Source organism: Oryctolagus cuniculus, chromosome 11 (assembly GCF_051225735.1).
Source record: "Oryctolagus cuniculus isolate XC-2025 breed Fujian yellow rabbit chromosome 11, ASM5122573v1, whole genome shotgun sequence".
Classification (NCBI taxonomy): Eukaryota; Metazoa; Chordata; class Mammalia; order Lagomorpha; family Leporidae; genus Oryctolagus; species Oryctolagus cuniculus.
Window position 1 is genome coordinate 84,439,205 of NC_142877.1, and position 18,995 is coordinate 84,458,199.

Genomic DNA, 18,995 nt, shown 5'->3' on the forward strand with positions numbered 1-18,995 from the left:
CCAGACTGGCACCTGCTTGAGGTCAGGTTCTGTGTCTTCTTTATTTATTCAATTGTCTAGCTTTGCCTAAAATACAGAGATTCACTATATAACCCCTGAAAAGGTAAGCTGCCTAGCACAATGGTTTTAGATGTATTGGTATGGGTACAGAAACAGAGCTTGTGAAATACAGCTGGTGAAATCACTTCATTGTTACAGTTAGAAATTACAGGACTCAGGTTAAAAATCTAAAACAAGTCTAAAGTTTCAAAGAAGATTTTCATTATCTAGGGCAGGCTTGCCAAAGAGGCCAATAAAACCTAAAAATGCCTTTTAATGTGGAAATGACTTCCCAGGGTGCCTTGCAAAGGAGAAATGGAGGCATTTCATAGACATGCTTCTCTTTCTAATACAGCACTTTGTTGTACAGGCTCTGTTCACCTGATTTTCGCATCATTGTTAGTATATTATGTGATCTTGTGTCTGATAAAGGCACTTGTCACATTCTAAATACCAGTAGGACTCTTTTATAACCTCTAATAATCTAGCAGCTAATGGGGGGCTCTGTAATACTTTTTTCAAACAAGGCAGGAAATTATATTTGACAGCATGTGCAGCTACTCTAATAACTTCAAAGTGGGGACTTGGGATAAAATAGAATACAAAAAAAAAACTACAACTCAAAGACTTGGCTTGTTTTTTGTTGTTGTTAAGATATGTGATTAATGTTTATTAATACTTTGATAAACAGTATCTACCAAAAAGAATAAGGGTTTGGTAATGTTTAATGCAAAAAAGAAAAGGAATTTACAAATATAATTTAAAAATGAATATAGTGCTGATCCTGAAACAAATATATATATTTACATTTAAATGTAAATGTCAGTCTTTATAATGCCTACTACATTGAATAGAAATCTTTATTTTAAAATAATTTTAAATTTACATTGGAATTCTAAAGATAGTGCAGAGTTCCTGTTAACCTTTTGATGACATCTGATATTCCTCACACTAATAAGTTAACTTTTACACAATTTTATTTTTAAACACTATTTACACACACACACACACACACACACACACACTTAGAAATCTATGCCATTTGATGGAGCAGGTGTTGTGGCACAGCAGGTTAAACTGCCACATAGGATGTACAGAATTCCATATCAGAGAATGGGTTCAAGTCCTCTCTTTCTCTGCTACTCTGCCTTTCAAGTGGATAAATATTAATACAGAAATATTTAAAAATCTATGCCATTTGAAATTGATCAATAAAACATATAATAAAAATGGAATAACCAGATATACAAAGGTAGGTGTGACCTCTCAGAGGTCAGCACTGTGGCATGGCAGGTTAAAACATTGCCTAAAGTGCCAGCATTCCACGTAGGCACTGGTTCAAATCCCAGCTGCTCCACTTCTGATACAGCTCCCACTAATGTGCCTGGGAAGACAACCCAAGTCATCCACCCTTGTGAGAGACCCGGAAGAAGCTCTTGCCTCCTGGCTTCGGCCTGGTCCAGTCCCAGGCATTGGGGCCATTAGGGGATGAACCAGTGGATGGAAGATCTGTCTCTTCTTTTCTCTCTGTAACTCTGACTTGCAAATAAATAAATAAACTTTATATAAAAAAAGAATGTTTTCCATTTATTTACCAATAGTGACTTAAATGAATCTATTTTTACTTCTCTAATGGGACATTTAAGTAGGAACAAATTAGCAGCTTTCTCTGCATATGATTTTGTCCTCTTAGTGCCAGGATTAAATTCTTTGTTCTATACAGTAAACCAGCCAACCATCAAAGTGAAATTGGAGTATTTTACATTTTCTCATTGTCTCATGTTATTATTTCTTAAAGACACTGAAACAACACTACAAGATCAGATCGAATTGAAATTAGGAAGATGAATAGAAAATCTCTTAAATCTGCCTCGACAGAATCCCTAGGAGAATTTTAGTAGACATTTATTAATTCACTCTGCCCCTTTATGTACCAGCCCTGATTCCACCCCTAAACAAGCACGAATTCAGGGTCAGTACAAGGAGCAGAGTGCTCAGAATGCTTGCTCAAGCCTGTAAACTCCACTGACATGCACACATCCATTGTTAGCACTCAATATTTAACACTTTAAGAAATAAAGTCTTTGGCCGGCGCCGTGGCTCAATAGGCTAATCCTCCACCTTGCGGCGCCGGCACACCGGGTTCTAGTCCCGGTCGGGGCGCCGGATTCTGTCCCGGTTGCCCCTCTTCCAGGCCAGCTCTCTGCTATGGCCAGGGAGTGCAGTGGAGGATGGCCCAGGTGCTTGGGCCCTGCACCCCATGGGAGACCAGGAAAAGCACCTGGCTCCTGGCTCCTGCCAGGATCAGCGCGGTGCGCCGGCTGCAGCGGCGGCCATTGGAGGGTGAACCAGCGGCAAAGGAAGACCTTTCTCTCTGTCTCTCTCTCTCACTGTCCACTCTGCCTGTCAAAAAAAAAAAAAAAAAAAAAAAAAAAAAGAAATAAAGTCTTCAATTGCACATCTTCTGAGAGTGCAGTTCACATGCTGGGTGGCTAAATAATAACAAACCTGTAACTTCCCATTTGCAGTTCATTCAAGGAATTAACTGTAAATTGGATATTTTATTTTGACCTTTCTAGAAGTGATTCTTTTTAAAAATTTTGTTCACTCTTATTTATGTGAAAGATAGAGAGAGGGGAAGAGGAGGAGGAAGAGAAGGAAGATGTGGTGGGGGGGGAGGAAGAGGGAGAGGGAAAGAGGGAGAAAGGGAGAGAGGGTGAGAGGGAGAGAGGGAGAGAGGGAGAGAGAAAGAGAGAGAGAGAGATTATCCATCCATTGGTTTGCTTTCCAATGCCCCTGCCAGCTGGGTCTGTACCAGGACAAAGCCAGGACTCCACCCAGATCTTTCAGGTGGGTGGCAGAGACCCAAGCACTTGAACTGCTACCTGCTCTCTCCAAGACTGGGCATTAGTAGGAAGCTGGATTAGAAGCAAGCAGAGACAGGAACCCAGGCAATCATTTTGGGTTGCAAGTATTCAAAGTGACAACTACTGCACCAAATGCCTGCTCCTAGAAGTGATTTTTAAATTTAATTTTTTTTTTGACAGGCAGAGTGGACAGTCAGAGAGAGACAGAGAGAAAGGTCTTCCTTGTTCCGTTTGTTCACCCCCTAAGTGGCCGCTATGGCTGGCGTGTTGCGGCCGGCGCACTGTGCCGATCCAAAGCCAGGAGCCAGGTGCCTCTCCTGGTCTCCCATGGGGTGCAGGGCCCAAGCACCTGGGCCATCCTCTACTGCACTCCCAGGCCACAGCAGAGAGCTGGACTGGAAGAGGAGCAACCGGGACAGAATCCGGCGCCCCAACCAGAACTAGAACCCAGGGTGCCGACGCCGCAGGCGCGGTATTAGCCTATTGAGCCGCAGCGCCGGGCTAAAATTAATTTTAATTTTTAAAAGATTTATTTATTTATTTGAGAGGTAGAGTTACAGTCAGAGAAGGAAAGACAGACAGAAAGGTCTTCCATCTGCTGGTATACTTCCCCTAAGGGCCACAATGGCTGAAGCTGGGCCAATCCAAAGCTAGGAGCTTCTTCTGGGTCTCCCATGCAGGTTCAGGGGCCAGCCACTTGGGTCATCTTCCACTGCTTTCCCAGGCCATTGCTGGGTCAGAAGTGAAGCAGCTGGGACATGAACTGGCACCCATATGGGATGCTGGCACCACAGGCAGAGGCTTAGCCAACTATGCCACAGTGCCCCCCCCCCTGTGATTTTTTAAAATAAGGACTTTTATCCAGGTAAAGTTAAGATATATTTGAGGTATTCACTTTCATAATTTTTTATCTCTTCTACAACTACAATTACAAAAAAAGTCTTTAGGCAGGTTTGTTATTCTAAAATGACAATTCCAGTTCAGCTAACTTATACTTTTTTTGACACACTTGACAACTCAAAATAATTACTTTTCTACAGTATAATAAAATCGAAATGTACTTCTTAGAGTAAATATGCTAAATTATCCTGCATGTGTTACCCTTCCTTTAGTCAATCAACTGTGCTTTCCTTGGTAACAGATTGGTAGAAATAAATTAACTCATTTGCTATTCTATGACATTTCACCATTTTAGCTGTCACTTATATTTGTTATTATAAAGAAGAGTTGTGGATTCTTGGTGCCTTTCTTTTTTATTTTTAATGAATTTATTAGATTCTCAGTGTCACAGCAATTGCATAATTACTATAATACAATTCTCATGTTTATATGATATAAATACAAAGAAAACAGGAATAATGTAGTTCAACTCTTGAAATAACAGTTTTAATTTATATTATTTTAAAATAATTCTTAATCTTTTTTTGCATTTATTAAGGGCTCTTTTCTGCTAATAATTTTAATCTGTAAGATCATGTATTGAAAGCTAAGATGAATTTAATGAAAGATGAGAGCATTACATGTTTCTTTTATTGGTTTACTAGGAATATTATATTAGTCATTTGCTTTTGATATTTTTACATTGAGAAAGTAAAGAAAGATATATAAAATCATCACAATGAAAATGAATGAATAATTACGATTATAATTTATTAACAGTAAACAGCATTTGATCCTTGAAAAACACTAGATAAATAATAGATAAGGCTAATTCAGGAACATTCTTTTTCCTTCCAATCAGGTATGCTGAGTTTTTGGCAAAGGGTAAATAGAAAGGAACCTAACATGAGGATGACAACCCCATTGATGATCAGAAATCTTAAAGTCTAACTAACACTGACAGAAAGACACTCTGATGAATACAAATAATACACAAATCTAAATAAATGTTACTTATATTAACAAGCATACTGTGTTTACAAAATTAAAGGAGTATAATATATATAGCAAACATTTCAAAATATTTTGCTAGAATTATTTTAGCAGCGGTATGCATTTCTCTGATTTCTGATTTGGATTTGATTTTATCTGCCTTTCTCCACAAATGCTGACATCCCTACTTCTTATGCACATCACATGAGTATTCTAAAGCCACCTCAAATTCACGCCATCAAGCTGATTTTCCAGTATCTTCTCTTTTTGAATATTGTTCTATACACAAACTAAAGCTTTTACAATTGGCAGTTAAAAAAAATTAAGAAATATGGGAATCATTTAAACTCCCTTTTCTCACCACATCCAGTAAATCACCAAAACTTATAAATTCTAACCCAAATACAATGCTGGGTTCCCACTCCTTCCCTCCTTTACCACAGTCCTTGCTGCGTCTTAGAAAACTTGTTTCTATCATACTGCATTTACATACCTGGAAAGACTTTAAACTCCCACATGCCAAATTTCCTGTTTTTCATGGCTGAAATCATTCTTAAAATATTGTGTTTCCCGGAGAGTGTGAACTTGAGGGAAAGAGACTTCTATATTTATAATTTTCATATAGTGTTTCTATTTAGGGAAAACAATGTAGAAGAGTGGAAAAGTCCACTGGGTTTATTTCAGATTTGTTTCAGAATTTTAGAGTTCAAATAGTGTCTTTAGGCTTGTCTAAACTTGGCCAAGTTATGTAACTATCAAGAAACTCTACCCATATTTATGAAAGCAAGATAATAATTCCTGATAGAGTTCTAATTGAGATTAAATCAGATGAAATACACAGTATTCTCATCTCCAACTCTACAATGCACATCTCCAACTGCACAATGCATTTTGTTATCAGTTATCAGATATTTATAATATGATTTGATATGTAAAATATAATTTTCTTTGATGATGTATGTTGAGTTTTTCCTCCCCACACCTCAAATATGTTGAAGAAACAATGCCTTGTACCTGTGAATGTGAATGGATTTGGGAAAAGCATTTTTGCAGATGATCATAATTTAGATGATATTACTTGATCAGATCTTAATTCCCTATAAGTGTGCTTTTATAAATAGGGGAAGTTTAGACAGAGACACATACACAGGAAGACAAGGCGAAAACGCAGAGGGGAATATCAAGTACAAGCCAAGAAATTCCTGAGGCAATTCGAAGTTAGTAGAGAGGCATGGGACAGATTCTTTCTCGTAGTCCTCAGAAGGTGACTACACTACTAACACCTTCGTTTCAGGCTCTAAACATCAATAACGGTAAGAACTTAATTTTACTACTTTAGCCACTCAATTTATAGTAATTTATTATGGCAGTATCATGATGAAGAATTTTTAAATTGTTTTATATAGGTATCTAAAGTCTTATTTAACTGTTTGAGAAAATTAAAAAAGAGAAGATGTGGACACGAAATATATAGATCAATTAGTAAATACTATGGGTAACTAGATAATTGGTGAGAGATATTGATAATGCCAGATATGAAATTCTCTCAGAATCAAAGAAAAACATATGAAATTAGTTGTCTTTACATTCTTCTGAACCAAAAGTAAGGCTTCATGATGAAGAAGTTAGTCTAGAAATTAAGACACTGAGTAAGATACCTATGGCCCATGTTGGAGCTTCTGGGTTAAATTCCCTGCTCCAGTTTGAGTTTCTTGAGCTATCTCCATAATTTTCTATAATGGTTGTACTAATTTACATTCCCACGAAAGTGTACAAGTGTCCCTTTTTCTCCAAATCCTTGCCAACACTTTTGATCTTCTGGTTTTTTTTTTTTTTTAATAATAATCAGATTAACTGGAGTGAGGGATATATCACTTTGGTTTCGATTTGCATTCTCCTGATGCTTAGTGATGTTAACGATTTTTCATGTACCTGTACATATTTAAAGGAAATTAAAAGCTTGTCAAAGAGACATCTTCACTCCTATGTCTATTGCCCCACTACTCATAATAACCACAAAATGAAAACAAGTGTCCATCTACTGATGAATGGATAAAGAAAATGCGATGCATAAACACAATGGACTACTACTCAGCCAAAGAAGAATGTACTAGTAACATGGCACAGTCTTATCTGTGGCATGGTCTATGCCCCAGACACCATCCTCGGCTCTAACCCCCACCGCCATTGCTAGAAGCCAGGTGACCAGATGGCCCAACCACAGGTGTCAGCTCCACCCCCACCCTAACGGGATTTGCTGCTCCTACTTCCCTATCCCCTAGCAAAGGTGTAACAGGACCTGCTTCTGGCACATATGCCCTCTCTCTCCAGATCTCTCTCTTTCTTCTTCAACCTCTCTTTCGAGCTCTGTCTGACTCTTTTAACGCCCTACCCTTCTTTCTCCTATCCTATGGCCTATTGGACTTCCCCCATCAATAAACCCTTTACTTTAACTCTGGTGTTCAGTGTTTTTTGTGGTGGCCTTACATTGGTGCCATGACTCAGATCCAGGCTCTGCCATCGACCTTGCTCTCCCCCCAGGGTGGGATCGGAGCTGCTTAGGGATCTTTGATTTCTGCCATTCACAAAACACAGGCCCAGACCTCCTTCCACACCACCGAACGCTGTGATCTCCACCCACACATCGGCCTTTCAAACTCTGAGGTAAGACGTGGACCGGGGAATTCTCTCACGGCAAATCTACCATGGGTTGTGGTTCCACTCTGCTTCCTCTTGAAGTCCTGGTACCAGGCACCAAAATCTCCCATGGCTTTATGCCTTCCATGAGCCTTTTGCCTTTCCAAGAGTTCTTTGCCTTTCCAATGACTCTAGGCTTCAGGCTCCAGTGAGGGCGTGGGTGCTGACTTCCACTTTCTGTTCCAATAGCCTCCTCCTCTGACAGCCATGATCTTGGGGGCACCCAGTATCTGCCAGTCTGACTCTATACGTCACCATGGGAGCTGTTTCTTCCCACATTCTGTCTGATCCTCTTCTCATTTGTCTCCTACCTCAACAACTCAGTCCAAATGGCTGCTTCATGACACGTTTAACCCCAACATTATTGGGATCTCTACCACTTCTGGGAGCATTTGGAAAAATGAGACAAGATTTACTAAGTCTAAGCCTTCTATCTCCACTCATGTTCTCTGGCTCAAGCTCTCATAAGTTCCAAAGCTCTTGCCAAAAAGCCAAAATTCCTTTCTTGTACATTTGCTGCTCCAGCTCCCACTGTCTCACTCACTGTACCTCCCCTTCCTGCCTGGAATTCCAACCTGCCTACTACCTTTCCGTCTCGCAACAATTTCTGTATGAGGGATCAGGGTTGTAGCGCAGTGACTTAAGCCAGTGTTGTGGCTCAGTGAGTGAGGCTCTTAACAATGCTGCCATCCCATATTGGTGCCTGTCCCCACTGTTCTGCATCTGATCCAGCTCCATTATAATGCTCATGGGAAGGCCACAAAAGAAGAGCCAAGTGCTTCGGTCCCTGCCACCTATGTGGGGAACTTGTATGGAGTTCCTGGCTCCTGGCTTTGATCTGGTCCAGCCCTGGCTCTTGCAACCATTTGGGGAGTCAAACAGTCAATGGAATAGCTCTGTCTTTGTCTCTCTCTCTCTCTCTTCCCATTTATGTTGTTCTGCTTTTCAAATAAATAAATATGTTTAAAAATAATTTATAGATACCCTAGATTCATTTCCTTCTAAATGTTAGCACCTGGATCACCATGACTTTCACTTTCACAATCAGAACTCTTGGTTATTCAGTATCCACACACAACAACCTTGGCCTTCTCTTTGTCAGTTATATTTCAGTCCTCTATTTTCAAGACCATATCTATGGCCTGCTAATACAATAAGTGCAACCCAGTTTCCATAATACAAATTACAAAATCTCATTCTATATCTGTCACCTTCTACAACTATATTTTCCACCAGGGGATTACAACAACAAAGTTTATAATTTATGATTTTTAACTGCATAAGCAATTCTTTAGCTTTTCTGGGTAGGAACAACAGTTCCCAAAAACTTTGAAGAAGGGATTTATATGCTGTTATCATTACATTGACACCTTAACCTGAAGTATCTGTATAGCAAAACTGAATTTAACCAGAAAACATAGGACTTCTGGTTATAACACATTGCATTTTAAAATTATCATTTTACTAACTACTTCCACATATAGCCAAAACCCAGCAATTCTTCAAACCCAGAAGTACCCCAGTCCACTGCAGATCATCCCTCATTCATTTTTAAGAGTATTTATTTATTTTTTGAGAAGTAGAGTTACAGACAGTGAAAGGGAGAGACAGAGACAAAGATCCTCTGGTTCACTCCCCAGATGGCTGCAATGGCCAGAGCTGGGCCAATCTGAAGCCAGGAGCTGGGGGCTTCTCTGGGTCTCCCATATGGGTGCAGGGCTCCAGGTACTTGGACCATCTTCTACAGCTTTCCCAGGCCATAGCAGAGAGTTATATTGGAAGAGGAGCAGCCTGGACTAGAACAGGTGCCCAGAGGGGATGCCAGTGCCACAGGCAGAGGATTAACCTACTGCACCATAGTGCCAGCACCAACTCGCTCTCCCTTATGCCCGCGAATCTCAGCTATTCAATCTAGTTCCTGCAGCCCACTATTATAATAACTTCCTTGCATGCACTTTCATTTTAAAAAGTAGTTCCTTCTCTTCCAAGCACTCCCTAAACCATTAAATCTACCTTGTTTTTGCCATAATAGCTGTCTGTCTATCTACCCACCTACCTCTTTTCCTATCATACCTTAATTTCCATGAGGGCAAAATCTCTTTAGTTAACTGCTTCTGTGTACAAGAGAGAATGTACAAGAGAGTCCTGTGTGAACTAAGAGCTCAACAAATATTTACTGAGTAAATGAATGACATATTTATCTTATAATAGTTCCTTGGTTTAAGTACAAACTGCCTAAAACATTAGGGCTTCTGAAATACTTCATAGAATGCATGGATCATATAGTATCTGCAATTTTAAGATAAAGAAAATCATTAAAACCCTATTTGGAGGACCCATTAAAGGTAAAAGGAAAGGTCAATTTTATAAAGTTATGATACATAAAAAATTTCCTTTCTATTACATAATATACTTTAAAAGAAAAGCCCTTCTCCATAAAATTTCCCACCTTTTTGATGAAAAGTACTTCTGTTAAAGTAACGGTATAATTTTCAAAGGCTAAAAATATATGTGATAACTAATTGAATGAATTATTAAATTGGTCGATTAAAATAACTGTAGGTTATATTAATGTTGCACTGAAGCTCTGATTATTTTCAAATTGGTTCTATTCCTTTCAATCTATCTTTAAGGATGGAAATTAAATAGCTCAAAAATATTTAAAGAGTCTTTTTAATGATGCCTTTCAGCAGTCATAATGTAGCTCCTAGATTATTAATTACATCAGCTAAATCAACCATGACAATCTATTAATAGGGAATAGAGAAGCAAATTAAATTAGTAAAAACTAAACTGATTAGCTAATTATAAAGATACCCACATTACATAAGCGTGTAATAGGAGAGCCTGTAAAGATAAATTTATTTATAAGCATGCAACTTTGATTGTTTACTGTGATGCTGCTTTTATTACTAACCATTCAAGCATTTATAATACATCAAATGGCATGAAATCATATACTAAAAAAATACCGTTATCTGCTACTGTGACCTGCATAGTCTTTAGCTGTTGAAGCATGTGCGTAGTGCTGTCTAGATTTTATCATGATAACAACAATGATGGATTAGTTTTAAAATGGAATTTTCTGAATTTAAAGACTTCAAAAGGTTGTGGAACAGCTAATGAGAAGTTCATTGTGATGCAAGAAAATACAAATCCATGTATAACTTTCTTTAATAATATTTGTTGTCCACAAACTTCTGAAGAATTCTCATATTTGCAAATCTACAAAGTTTGCCATAAGCAGCCCAAAAGACAATTGTGGGTCAGGTGTTTGGTCTAATAGTTAAGATGCCGCTAGGGGTACCCACATCCCACACAATAGTATTTTAGTTTGGGTCCTAACCTTGCACCTGATTATAGCTTCCTGCTGGTATGCACCCAGGGAAGAAACAGGTGAGGATTCTAGTAGTTGGGTACGTGTCACCTGCTTGGGAGACCTGGATTGTTCTTTTGGCTTCTGACTTTAGCCTGGCCTAGCACTGGCTATTGTTCGTATTTGGGAAGTAAATCAATGTTTGTCTCTTTTCTCAAATAAATAACATAATTAAATAGTTTTAAAAAGTGTGCGGTTGGGCAGAGATTTTTTTTTTCTTCCCTTCTTTTCTTCCTCCTTATTTGTGTTCTGCTTTCAGAAACTACTCATTGCCTACCTAGTAGGTGCCAGGCACTTTGATGGGTTTGGCAGAATAACAAGAAAGCAGACAGACAGGGTGACGGAGACCTGCAGGCCAGGAAGCTGTCAAGAGAAGAGCTGAGAAGGAAAGGGTCAGGAAGTAACTGGCTTTCTTTCCTGATAGCACCCATACACACTTCCGCTGGAGGGGAAATTATAGTATAGTCCACGAGCTGCTGTGATGAGAACAGAATGGGCAGCAGTAAGTTGGTAAAGAGAGGAGATGGAGCAGGTAGTCCCAGCTCATATCATTGAAGGCCAGAAAGCTCTGCAAGGGAGTTTGGATACTGTACCACAGTAGGAAGAAGCCATTTGAGTGCTTTTTGTGTGGAGGATGGGGATTGGAGGAATGGCGTAAGATGTAAGTATTGGAAAAGAAAATAAACTTCTTTGCATTTTACCCTTATATAGAATGCTAAGTAATCACACAAATCCATAAATTACAACTTTGTTTTTAAAGGGGAGGAGCTAAATAGTCCCAGAATTACTGAACTGTATGTCAATGATTAGTCAGTGGGAAATAATACATTCTTATCTCTTTAGAAATTTTAGGACTAACATGTACAAGAGTATAGTCTAATGGTCATGAACAAAAATCACAGTACGTGTCACACCTGCATATTCCATAGATAACAGCTCCTCATGACTGCAGCTTAGTTTTAGTAACTGTCAGGAGTGGATATCTGATGTATTTATTATCTGACTGCATGGATGGAGCATTTTACGAACTTTAATACACAGCAATTCTTTGGAAAATATCCAATTTATTGTAGGCACATGCAGTGTTACCACCCACAGTAGTAGAGTATATGTACGCTCTAAGTGCTCATATTGCTATTTTCTTCACTGATGTACAATTTTGAAGAACAACTGGACTGATTTTGAAATATTCACCAGCTCCTGTTAAAATTATTGCGCATTTCATTTAATAATCGCTTTTCTCATAAATAAATTAAATTGCATCCTTAATTGCTAAAATTTCTATTATAAAGTTTATAGTATAGATTCTTAAGAGAAGCAACAAGGATTAGTTTTTGTCATTATTCTTACTCCAACCAAATGTTGAGAATAAGAACACTAAGAGAATATATTCATCTAGGGGAATGAAGGTTAATAAAATAAAATATTTAAAATATGATTTTAATGTTCCACAATGTTTTCTTAAAAATATTAAATCTATAGAGTAAAAAAAAATTAAGAAGTAAACCTAGACTGGAAACATTCACTTGTCATGATATTTAAAACTAGTTATTTAAGGGGCCAGTGCTGTGACATAGAAGACTAAGTCTCTGACTGTGGTCCTGGCATCCCATATGGGTGCTCATTCTTGTCCTACCTGCTCATCTTCGCATCCAGCTCTCTGCTATGGCCTCAGAAAGCAGTTTAAGATGGCCCAAGTGCTTGGGCCTCTGCCACCACATGGGACACCTGGTAGAAGCTCCTGGATGTTGCTTCAGATCAGCTCAGATCTGGCCATTGTGGCCATTTGGGGAGTGAACTAATGAATGGAAGGCTTTTCTGTCTGTCTGCACCTCTACTTCTCAAAAAAATAAATAAAAAAAAAAAAAAAAACCTAGCTATTTAATTGCTTCAAAATGATTGGCTGCAGGCCAAATTTTTGTCCTGAAAATGCCTACATTTTACCACAGAATAAATCAGTAGTCTCATATGTACACAAAATGAATTGTTAGAAATATGCATTGATTATTAAAGTATATTCTCTACCCATATTATATGCAAAATTTGATGTAACTATGCATGTTTTAAATATTCAGGAAGATATGGTACATAAACGGTATTATATTAATCTAAATATAAGCTCTTTGATGACAAGAATGTTTTTAGATTTAACATATATAATAATTTAAATAAAAAAGTTTTAATCAATCAATACAATATCTCTTTTGGTAAAAAGTTGGATTCTGTAGTTTTAAAATAAAGCCCAAAGTGATATTGTAGCTAAAACTGTAGTCTCAAATCATCACTAGAACTTGTATAAAGTACACACTTGGCCACTCAATCCTTGATTTGTTCATAGGATGTCAGATAGCTGAATTCATAATTTTGCTATTTCATTAATATGTATTCATATAACGAAGGAAACAGAAAACTATGACTTAAGCTATATTGATTAATGAAGCTATAAACAACAAATATACATTTTTAAATTGTTCAAATTTTTGATTTCTCAAGGATTTGTATCTCTAAATACTTAAAATCTAATGAGTCTCGATGGGTTTAGTCTATATAATTGGTATCTATTTTAACAGATTAATTGCTCAGATTTTGAAATTCCCATAACACAAGAATTATATCTATGTGTCTAAATGGAAATATAACCTAAAAATTAAAATAAAATGATTAGCAGAATTTAAATTAACTTTTGATAAGAATAAAGGTTGTGGCATACTACCAAAACTTATGGGAAATTCAGTTAATTCTGTAAATTGGTGAGTAAAAGGACATCTCACCTTGGAATATCCATGCCAACTATATATTCAAAATATGTGCATTTGAATTTATTTTTTGAATAATGATTTTTTGCCTACAATAATTATTCTAAACATTCTTATTTTATTTGGTGTCAGCACTGCATAAGTAAAATATGGAAATAGACCAAGAAACCAGGACCAGGTGTCCCATGCATAATTATTTTTCTCTCTTCATTGCACCATTCCTATCAAGGTGCAATTTCAGCTATCCTAAAAACATGTTAGTAATTGTCTCATTTCCTGGTTGTTACCACCTCATTTTTCTGTTTCATTTTAGGATACAATTATTTGTAACAGGTGTCTCTACTTGCTGTATTTACTTCACTCTTCAAACCTTCCTGATTAAACTCAGTTTGACAAGATACACAACAAAACACCCTCCTCCCACCTGGGATATCTGCATAATTCCTTCATCCTGTCTTGGGATTTACACTCAAATGGAACTTTATCAAGTAAGCCTTCTCTCACACTTCCCAGAGTGCCTCTTTATTGTTCTCCATATTCTGAATACTTGTTTTTTTCCCCAGAATTCATATGTTGGGAACTTATCCCTAATGTGATGGTATCAATTTAGGGAGATCCAGAATCTTTGTAGTGATATGGGCAATAGGAATTCAGAGGTTAAACAAAATGATCAGATAAAAGGTTCAGTATTCAACCTTCCAGAATATAATTAGACAAAGCATTAATTTTCTTTTTTTAAATATAACAATCTTTATTTAATTTTCATATAATGCTGGCTTTCTGGAAGTGTAAACTCTGAAAACTCAAGAGATAACTCACAGCCAAGGAAATGCAAATTGAGTTTTCACTCTTTCCTCCAAAGTAGTAGCATTCTAAGGTCATAAATTTCTTCTAAGCAAAATAACACATTTGGGAGCTTTTTCTATATCAGTACATAAAAAACTTCATTATTCTGTTTTATGGCTAGGTAGTAGTCTATTCTATTAACTTTTAACAAGTTCCTGTTGATAGTAGGCACATAACTAAAACAACTTTTACTTTTGTTTTTGAATAAGTAGTATGTTCACATTTTTAAAAATCATTTATTCATAAACATATATAAACTTGCACTCATATATGTCATCCATCCATCCTAGTAGCCCACCCACCACCATATGTATATGCTAATAAAAATGTTGTAGTGCTGCATGTAGTCTTCAGGGTTTCCTTATGCATATAGAAGTAAATACAGGGCCGGCGCCGTGGCTCAATAGGCTAATCCTCCACCTTGCGGCGCCGGCACACCGGGTTCTAGTCCCGGTCGGGGCGCCAGATTCTGTCCCGGTTGCCCCTCTTCCAGGCCAGCTCTCTGCTGTAGCCCGGGAAGGCAGTGGAGGATGGCCCAAGTGCTTGGGCCCTGCACCCCATGGGAGACCAGGAGAAGCACCTGGCTCCTGCCTTTGGATCAGCGCGGTGCGCCAGCCGTGGCAGCCATTGGAGGGTGAACCAACGGAAAAAGGAAGACCTTTCTCTCTGTCTCTCTCTCACTGTCCACTCTGCCTGTCAAAAAAAAAAAAAAAAAAAAGTAAATACAAACATATATTTAATTTCCTCTGCTTTATGCAGAAAAGAGCCTGCTGTACACAATTACCTATATTTTGTTTTGATCACTTAACAAAATATCTTAGAGAATTTCCCAGATTATAGGGAACTTCCTCATTATTTGTTTGCTTTAATAATTACACTATCTTACAATGTATGTGTATACCCTGTTATTCAACTGATTTATTATTCTTTAAAAGCCACCAAGTACTATTTTGTCTGTTCAGTTGCCCTGTGGCTTAATGTCTGAACTATTGTCTGGCACAGAGAATATAAGATGACTTCGGTTTAAGCTAAATGTTTAACTGTTTCTTTACTTTCACTAATGGTTTTTTCACCCAAGTGTTAAATATCTGCTGAATTGTGATTCTGCATATATTAGAAAATCCTCTTCCCTTTCACACCATAGTCTCTCTGAATATTACGCAAATATTGTTGCTACTAACAACAATTACAGAATTACAGAAAATGGTACAGTAATTATTACATTACTCTTCTCTATGGATTGAACTGTTACAGACAGTCCCAGATTTGGATGTGCTGAGAATGCCTAAAAATAACTGAGGAATTTGTTTAGAATTTTTAATAAATCCTGGACTTTTTATTATTAATAAGAGAGATTTCATGTGTCACAGATAGAATTCTAAGAAGACAATCCTACTTTGTTCCCTCCCTTGCTCCATCCCCCCTCCTTCATTTTTTTTTTTCCTTTAATTTGGGCAATAATATACTTTCAATTTACTTTATAATTACAGGGGTTAATGGACACTAACATAACTTTCAACAGGTGAAGTGTAGAAAGCATGTTTTCTACTGAAGAAAATGTCTACACATTTCTCATATTCCAGAGAGAGTCGGGCCAACACAGCTTCCAGGTATGAGGTGAAACAAAAGGAATTCTTGACAATGGGTGAGAATCGGTATTCCATGCAAATTACTGGAGCACATGCGTGTTCAGCCATGAGCAGCAGTGCTTTGTAATTGTCTTTGATCAAGAAATATACTGTAAACTCATCATTTATAAATAAGTAAATAAACAAACAGAAAAATTACACCACTAGCAGAAACAGCCTACAAGAAGTGTTATTAAAAACATTTCCATAGCAACACTAGAATAATTATCACTCCAATCTCAGCACAAAAAATGTGCGAAAGTCGAGCTTTATTTTTCTCAGAATCATGGGACTGCAATGCTCACCCACACAATAGAACCAGAAGCATGAACAACAGAAAATTATATTTTATGTATAAAGAAGTTCTCAAGCACTCTACAATTATGTGTGAATCAATGAGTATAAAAATGTATTTTATAATAACAGCTATGAAGAGACAATTGTGATTTTTTTAGTGTCAGTATAATGTACATATTCTAATTTTGGATTACTTTTCTAAAATTAGCATAGCTAGAAGAAAATTTTAATTCAATATAACAGACTCAATGTAGTTTAAAGATATAATTCTAAGAAAATAATGACTATAAAAGAATAAACATAATAAGAATTCCTTTCTCCCCTCCTTTCTCCCCCACTGCCTCCACCATTTTTTCTTTAATTTTTGAGATAATATTTTAAATTTACAATACAATCAAGGACTTATTGCTTTATCAGATAAGTTTAACAAGTGAAAAGCAAAAAGACTCTGGTGATAATATAGGCAAGGGCTATAAACAATAAACAAGTGGAAAGATGACCATTTCACCCTTATACAGTAAATTTTACAGTAATCACAGGTCATTAAAACCATGGAAATGAAACATTATTAACCATTGGTTTGATAAATATAAAACAAAGACTGGCAAAATTATATTTGCTCCAATACTAATATGCATAGGCATTTTGTTTTGTTTTTTGATTTTTTTTTTGTTTTTTTAAAGAAATTTTAGCTCCCATTTATAAGGTAGAACATGTGGTATTTGTCTTTCTGTGTCTGGCTTAATTGAATCAAGGTAAGTCAACCAGTTGCAAACATTTTGATGCAAATGGTAGAATTTCATTCTTTTTAAAAGCTGAATAATATTTCATTTTGTATATACAGACCACAGTTTATTCATTCAACTGATGATGGACACCTTGTTGATTCCATATGTTGGTTATTGTGAACAGTGCTGCTATTATCTTCATGGTGCAGGTATCTCTGTGATACAATATATAGAATCAAAATTTTATAAGAAATGGAAGATCGAGACAAACATCTGAATTTGAAACTCATTAATGAAAGTATCTTTTTGTCAACACTAACAAAAACTCACATGAAACCAAGAAAGGCTTAATGGGCCACATTAAGCAAATAAAATACTATAAATTATGTTATTCTTACAAAATATAAAAGTGAAGTCATCATAGATTTCTCTAGACTATCAAAAAAGAGATGTAAAACTATGTTATGCTTCTTTAACCTTTCTGGCATCAAGTGATAAAGTAATAGTATATTTTCCTATTCTTTTCAGTCTTGTATTATTAAGTTGCTATTTTATATATCACAATTGTACAATCATTTTTAATGCATATAAAATTTTTCAAAATCTTGGGGTAAGGGAAAGAAAAGACATTTAGGAAGGTCAGATTAGAAAAGTCAAATTCTTTGTCTGTTCTACTTAATATGACTGGTTTAATTCTGTAATTAATACACAGTTATTCTTAAGTGTTAAAAATTAACTGAAATGTGATCCCTGTTAAACATAAGAGTGGGAATAAGAGAGGGAAGAGATGTATAATTTGGGACATGCTCAAGCTGACTTGCCCCAAATGGTAGAGTTAGAAACATACCAGGGGATTCCAATTCAATCCCATCAAGGTGGCATGTACCAATACCATCTCACTATTCCAAGTGATCAATTTCAGTTCACAATTGATCATAATGAAAGGACTAAGAGTCAAGAGGAGCACATAAACAAGTCTAGTACCTGCTAACACTAACTGATGGAATAAATAAAGGGGAGAATGATCCAACATGGGAAGTGAGATACTCAGCAGACTCATAGAATGGCAGATGTCCTAAATAGCACTCTGGCCTCAGAATCAGCCCTAAAGGCATTTGGATCTGGCTGAAAAGCCCATGAGAGTATTTCAGGCATGGAAAGCCAAGACACTCTGGCAAAAGATCTCTGCGAGTGAGATCCCAGTGGAAAGAACAGGTCTTCAAAGAAGGAGGTACCTTTCTCTGAAGGGAGGAGAGAACCTCCACTTTGACTATGACCTTGTCTAAACAAGATAAGAATTGGAGAACTCAGAGGGCTTCCATAGCCTTGGAAACTCATGACTGGAGCATAGGGAGACTACTGATGCCATAGACAGGAGTGTCAATTTGTAAAGTCAACAACATGAGTCACTGTGCACTTACTCCTCATGTAGGATCTCTGTCCTTAATGTGCTGTGTATTGAGATTTAATGCTATAACGAGTACTCAAACAATATATTTCACTTTGTGTTTCTATGGGGGTGCAAACTGTTGAAATGTTTACTTAATGTATACTAAACTGTTCTTCTGTAAAAAAAAAAAAAAAAAAAGAAATTATCAATTCCCAATTCCCAACTTGACTCTCACTGGGATTAAACATGACAATAGGTCTGATCTGATTTCATCATCATTTAAAAAAAATCATCTATTATTTTTCACTTTATGTTTCTGTGTGGGAACAAACTGTTGAAATCCTTACTTAATGTATACTAAGCTGATCTTCTGTATATTAAGATAATCGAAAATGAATCTTGATGTGAATGGAAGGGGAGAGGGAGTGGGAAAGGGGAGGGTAGTGGGTAGGAGGGACGGTATGTGGGGGAAGCCATTGTAATCCATAAATCGTACTTT

General features: G+C 36.9%; 1 protein-coding gene and 1 long non-coding RNA gene across 19 annotated transcripts in view; one reads left to right on the top strand and one right to left on the bottom strand.

The window, feature by feature from the left end:
- Positions 1 to 18,995, bottom strand: part of PPFIA2 (PPFI scaffold protein A2) — a 548,204-nt gene that overhangs the window by 269,183 nt on the left and 260,026 nt on the right. The gene's annotated exons all lie outside the window — the stretch shown is intronic.
- Positions 6,860 to 17,392, top strand: LOC149123554 (uncharacterized). Its single transcript, XR_016217157.1, has 3 exons — positions 6,860 to 7,442; positions 15,976 to 16,063; positions 17,223 to 17,392. It is a non-coding gene; the product is annotated as an uncharacterized LOC149123554 (long non-coding RNA).